General features: G+C 44.1%; 1 long non-coding RNA gene across 1 annotated transcript; it reads left to right on the forward strand.

Moving 5' to 3' along the window:
- The first annotated feature begins 857 nt into the window (after positions 1–857).
- LOC138411224 (uncharacterized) lies at positions 858–4,026 on the forward strand. The gene is made up of 3 exons (XR_011243883.1): positions 858–1,708; positions 3,531–3,642; positions 3,775–4,026. It is a non-coding gene; the product is annotated as an uncharacterized lncRNA (long non-coding RNA).
- The last annotated feature ends 2,881 nt before the right edge of the window (positions 4,027–6,907 follow it).

Genomic DNA, 6,907 nt, shown 5'->3' on the forward strand with positions numbered 1-6,907 from the left:
ATTAATGACAAAAAAGTAAAAATAAGTTCAGAAAAGGAAGTAGCAAGTGATTGAAGGGGGAAGGAAAGAAAGAGGTAAGGAAAAGGAAAGAGAATGGACGTAAGGTTGGAAAGACAGAAAGAGAGGAAGGAAGGGAAAAAAGGAAAACAGATTAAGTAGGAGAGGAAATCAAGGAAGACGTGGAGGAAGGGAGTAGGAAAGAAATGAAAGGGGTATAGGAAATAAAAGTGGGGCAGGAGATGAGGTGGTTGAGAAGGAAGAGAGGAAGAAGAGGAGAGATGGAGAACGTGGAAGAAGAAGGACAGAAGGAGGGAGAGAAAAGATGAAGGAGTAGAAAGTGAAGGGAAGGAAACAGGACTCATCAGGAAAGAGGGAAGGACGGAAGGAAGGAAGGACGGAAGGTGTGTGTGTGTGTGGAAACTTCCAAAATCTAATATCTCAGGACTGTGAAGAGAGAGAGAGAGAGAGAGAGAGAGAGAGAGAGAGGTAAATACAAACTCTACCAGGTGAAGATCCTGAGGCCGATGTTCTGTTGGACAGTTTGAGATGTTAACACACACACACACACACACACACACTCACACACACACACACACACAGTACAGCATCATCATTTCTCTTGTTGTTTCCTCTCCCTCCTCCACCAGAGCAGATAGAGCTGCGGCTGTTCATCATCAGAACCTTCAAGAGTAAACAACATTCAGCACGAGTGTGTGTGTGTGTGTGTGTGTGTGTGTGTGTGTGTGTGTCTGTGTGTGTGTGTGGGGGGGGGGGGGTGGATATAAAAACCTGGAGCAGAGGCAGGACGTTCCCCACGGCGCTGGGAGCTGCCAGCTCTGATCTGCGGGGGAGGAGGGTTTCTTTTTTTGGAGGATCTCAGAGGCATTCTGGACAGTGAGGGGTGGTGTGTGTGTGTGTGTGTGTGTGTGTGTGTGTATATTCAGTTCCATTTACAGACTCTGAAGCCGGAGAGACGTGATGTTGCTGCTTGGTTCAGGCTCTGTTGACGCTGATGATCAAACGACAGCTTGTTTCAGAGGTTAAAGCCACGACTGGAAACGATGTTTCTGACCTGCAGCAGATACATCAACATGCAACACGCCTGATTCCAGAAATCTTTTGTGTCTTTCATATCTTCATCTAATCAGCCTCACACTTCTCACGTGTATCGCTCAGGGCTCAGTAAAGTGCAGGGTTTCATTTGATGGTGGTTCAGCTCCGCCCCCAACATGCCGTGAGGTTAAGTAATATTTGCAAACTGTAATATTTACACTGTTCACTTTGTAATAGTGGCCGACTCCGGTCTTCACTGTCTGTTGCAAATCAACTGATCCGTGTGAGAGTTTTCAGAAGAAACTTCTCACCCCCTGACGACTGAGTTGACTCAAAATGCTTCATCATGTAGTTGCATCACCCTGAAGCCTGTGGAACTGTACTGACGCAAAATCTGCAGCTGCAACAGAAATTAAACTTGCAGGTGAAGTTAATATAATATGCAGGAGTGCACTGTTTATTTCTTGAGCCGGACCAGAGTATTCCTGCTGCACCTCTGGAAGGATCTTAATAACATGCCTGGAATTAGCCGTGTGGACGTGAAGGGACTTTCACACCTGAACCCCCGCTGCCCTGTGGTCGACCTCCGTCTGACCTCCGCCTGACCTGTGATTGACCTCGGACCTCTTCAGATTCGGAGAGAAAGCAGGTCAAGGTAAAGCCAGCAGATTACTTAGTCACGACTTATCTCACACCATTCGCCTTTGCGGTTCTCGTTATCCGCTCATATTAGCCAGCTAGCATGAGCTTGAATCAGCTTACACACTCGCAGATCCCAAACCAGTTGACCCCCATGAGACCCCGGCCCCTGAGGTTAACGTAGAGTTTTCTTAGAAATCACTAACTGTGTGCTGCCTTTAAGCTGACTCCAGCGGTCATATGCTGGACTGGAGCTGTGAAAATGCCACCTACACAAACACACCACTGTGGGTTTCCCATCAGCCCCTGCAATCACATGCTCGTTTCCCTCACTTTTACTGCAGATTAAGATGGCGGAGGGGATAATCGCAGATCAGGCCCGCTCTCTGTTCGAACGGCTTCGTATGGGAGAACGTACACACGCTGCAGCAGGAGAGTAAATCTGTTGAGGAATGGCAGCACTCACACAGTCTGAACACTGGGTATCATGACCGACTCTCTGACCTTGTGCCCTCGGGCCAAGGCAGCGTCAGGCACCGCTGACACCCTGCTCCGTCGCTCCGTTAAAGGGTTAGAAGAAGTTCTCTGTGTGGAAACAGTGTGGACATCAGTGGTTTTCAGTTTATGAAGCAGCCTGACATCCGCTCCGTAGAGATGGAGGGTGAGACTGTGGAGGAGGAGGCAGCGGCTGATCAATCAATCACTGATCTTTCTCTGAAACCTCATTTATGCTCAACGTTTTATATACGACTCACGGCCTCCCAGGCTGGATTATTCTATTCATTTGTCCTTGTGGTTTATTACATCTGAGTGGAAACTGGTTTCAACTCTGTAAACTGCAGCATCACCCTCTAACGGAGCCTGACGCTGCCTTGGCCCAGAGGCACAAGGTCAGAGACGTAATGACACATACATTTTTTATATCAGAGCTGCATCAACTTCAATTCAATTCAATTTTATTTGTATAGCGCCAAATCATCATATACATAATCTCAAGGCACTTTACATAGAAAATCATAAAATCGTATTATCTTAACTTTAACTCTACATCATTTACTTGGACCCTTGACGTCCTGCAAATACTCAGGTTATCCAGAGGAAGGAAAGATGAAGAAGAGAAGAAGGCTCTGCCTCTCTCTCTCTCTCTCTCTGTCTCCCGCTCTCTCTCTCTCTCTCTCTCTGAAGTGCCTCCATATCTTGATAGAGTTTGTACTTTAACTGACGTTAATGGTCGGAGCGTCCGTTCGACCGTGAGTCAGACAAAGACTCGACTGTGTCTTCAGGTCAGATAAGAGCTGAGTAAAAATTTAATGTTTCATTGAAGCTCAGTGTGACCCCATAAAGTGCTCCACACACACACACACACACACACTCTCACACACACACACACACACACACACACACACACACACACACACACACACACACACACAAACACACACACACAGTGATGAGGACGCTTTAAACTTTATCAAACCCAGAGGCTGATGTGACCTGTCAATGGATCCGTTTAATCTTTATTGATAAGATTCAAACACAGGAGGACAAACGGGTCGAGAGACAGAGAGAGAGAGAGAGAGAGAGAGACACTGTCCAGCCAATCACAGAGCAGCGTGATATGTCATGTTGATGGTTCTCTGACACCATAGGATAGGAAACAAGGAGTAAGTGAAGGAGTGAATGATGGAAACAGTGAAGGAGTCAGAGAAGGAAAGAAGGGAGACAGGAAGGACGACGAGATGTTGAAAGTTGAAACTTTCTTGTGGTCGTTCACGTTGAACCTCGGCTCCCGCAGCAAACATTTTTCTATTGTTTTCTGTTTTTGTAAAAACCTTAAGGTCAAAGGAGGCCGACGACCTCGAGCTGATGGAGCAGAGACTCCTGAGAGTCTGTCGCCGCCGCCGCCGCCATTCAACAGGAAGTCAACAAACACTGGACAAAAGGTTTTCTGTAAGTACGAAGGAGACCTGAGAGTTTAATTCGTCTGTCTAATAAACTGTGTGTTAAACTGCAGGCTGTTGAACCCACTGTGTGTGTCTGTGTGCGTGTGTGTGTGTGTGTGTGTGTGTGTTTATTGTTCAGGACATAAAGCAGCTGGGACAAAAGACTCAGACCAAGTTTCCTCTTTGACTTTAAAATGATCACTAAGTTCAAAATCCATTTATGACCCTAACTGCAGCCAGCCACCAGGGGGCGATTGAGGCACTTCGGCTTCACTGTTGGGAGACGCCATGTCGTCCATCTTTAATTAGAGTCCTTTGACTGCTGATCAAAGTCAATCGATGTAATTTCTTCATAAATTCTGACTATTAAAACCAAAATGAATCAAATAAATTTCAAGTCAAATTTGAATTATTATTTTATATGAACCCACTCAGCTGTACATAAAGTAGTATTTAATCTATTTCACATGATACATACATTAATATGACACATACATGTATATGACACATACATGTATATGACACATACATGTATATGACACATACATGTATATGATACATAAATTCCAAATCAAATAGTGAATTTCGAGTATCTGAGGTAATTCATTATATATTCAGGTGAAACGATCTCACTGCAGCGTTTGAATTCTTCTGTCGTAACATCAGACTGTTTATTTTTGGAGCGTAACTGTTTAGCGTTGGAAACCGTGGAGTCGCAGTGAATCAGCAAAAAAGGCTCAAACTCTGAAGAAGCAGGAAGTGGTTTCTCTGACTTCCTCTTTCAGGTCGACCGACAGAAGAGACGAACGATGGACGGCGCCGAGGACGAAGGACGCCTGAAGACCAGGAAACTACAAAAAGCTGCGGAGCGGTGTTTGGCAGACGCTGAATCCTCTTACGGAGCATGTCGCTGCTCGTCATCGCCACAAACACAACAACACAAAGGGCCTGAGCCAAGAACAGTCGGAGTTATATAAGTGTCCATATAAGCTGAGAGGCAGCGAACACAAGGGGCTGTAAGGAGCTTAAAAACCCTCCAGTCAGCATGAAACTGTTAAAACAACAGTGAACGTCAGAGGCCTGAAGGTCAGAGGTCACCATGCTCACCACCCACTGACCGACCGACCCCCCCAATGTCAGCAGCACCTCCACCAACCAATCAGGTCGCACTTTACCTCCATGTCAGACACGCCCGATGTACGAGGTGAAGAGTGTGACGGGTTTTTTAAAAAGTTCGCGAAAATAAGTTTGAGAAAAGAGAAAGAACATATTCTTATGATTCTTATTTTCACATTTAAAGATTCAGAAATGTTTTGTTTGAGTTGTCTGACTGAACTGAGCGTGTGTTATTTGTTGCAGCTGGATTGATGTTGTAGTTTATGAAAATCGAAACCATCTCCATGGACTCAAGCAAGTTTCAAGCTGGGTTCTTCCTCGTGTCCTTTGATCGTGTCCTTTGATCGTCTTGCTTGACTATTGGTTCCACTGCCCCCTCATGATTTCTGGTGGTACTGCTCCGTTTAAGTCTCTTAGTTCATATCGTTGAGATTTCAAGAAGACGAACTTAATGCAGAGTCTGTTTCCAAACCTAACATTGAAGCTGCTTTCAGACATGTAGACAGACATGTCCACAGATCCTGTGAGACGCTCCTCGGTTGGTATGAAAGTCAGGAGAAGTGGATGTGGACACTCGTACGTTACCTCTGGTCTCAAAGGTTTTTGGTGGAATCCTTTTTCTGTATCGACTGAGAATTTTTCGGAGCGTCCACATTTCTCACTTGATCCTGGGAACCGGCAGCTCTAGTGTCTCCTCCTAAATTTACAGCTCAGATAAGGATGAACATTAAATGCACGTTGCTTAATTTCTGTAAAATCTGTTATCGTGAACTCTGAACTTCAGAACTTCGTGTTAATGCCTGTGAGAGACTAATGCAGACACATAAATCGCGGCGATAGCAGCCGCAGCGATGAAGTCCACAGGGTTCAGTTCCCCTGACAGAAAAATGTGCGATGGTGAAGTTTGCTCCTCGGTGAAGGATCTGAGGGATTAGAGCGGAGGTTCCTCCCTGCAGACCAACAGTTCTAACGTTTCTTCTCCTAAGAACTGAGACCACAACAGAGACAGCGGTGTCCTCTGTGTAATGTCCTCCATCTTTTTCTCTTCTATTGTCTCATCCCGTCGTCCTCTCTCTTTTCTAATCACATTTTTTAAACCTGAATCTTTATTCCAGTTTCAGTTTGGTGTTAGTTCGTCCTCATTGTGGTTTTTTTACAAGTCTCAGTTTCAGTCATTTCTCTCTCCCAGTTCTTCTTCTGCTGTTTCTGTGGCAAGAAAAGTCAAATATACATTAACACATTTAAATATGTTGATTAATTCTGACTGACTGATGATAACATTGATTCATTTATTCAGGGAGACAAGTTTGAGCAAATTCAAAAATACCTCAAGACAGAAAGTGTAGAAAATGTGAAAAACCAACAAACTTGTCCAAATAAATATACAGAGATGTGAGAGTTTTCAGAACAAAGTTTTTAAAACAATTAAAAGTTCTGTGGTTTAGCCGTAATTATTTCAAAAGATCAAAACTGAAGTTAAATTTGAAATAAAACCAGACAAGTAAACACATGAATCATTCGGATTATCTGTTATTGACAGCAGCAGGAAACACTGTGACGTGCACGTGGGGGATTTTTGTTTGTGAACTAATTAAAATCTCATTAAAGTTAAATGTTTAATGTAATAGAGACACAGTCTGCATGGACTGGAAATAAAGGTGGGAGACATAACAGCTGCCAAAAGTGTCAAACAGCGAAATAAAAACTATTCTTTATTTATTAGGTTCTTGTTTTGTCTCATGTTTTAGTGTCAGCATCGTCCAGCTTGTGTTTTTAATAACTCTGGTCTGTTGTTGTCATGTGGTAAATGTCACTGAAGCCACAGGTTCATTTAAAAAGCAGGAACTCAGTTACCACAGTAATGTAACTCTGGAAAGAGGAACAGAGCCGCTGCTCACAAGTTTTTATTTTTCTTTTAAGTAAAAGATGTTTCTCGTAGTCACAGTAGAAGTAAACCACACACATCCAAACCTGAAACAAAATTCTGGACGGAAGTAGAGAAATCAGTAAAAGAGAATGTCCACACATGCAGGTCAAACAAATCCGTTCACTGGAGCATGAACTGGTGACGCTCTGCTCTCGTCGTGACGATCCCACAGAGACCTGCAGCTATTGGTTATTCACCATCTTCAGGTCCAGAATTCACTTTGCCAGGA

The sequence above is a fragment of the Paralichthys olivaceus genome, chromosome 1 (genome assembly GCF_024713975.1).
Source record: "Paralichthys olivaceus isolate ysfri-2021 chromosome 1, ASM2471397v2, whole genome shotgun sequence".
NCBI classification, from domain to species: Eukaryota; Metazoa; Chordata; class Actinopteri; order Pleuronectiformes; family Paralichthyidae; genus Paralichthys; species Paralichthys olivaceus.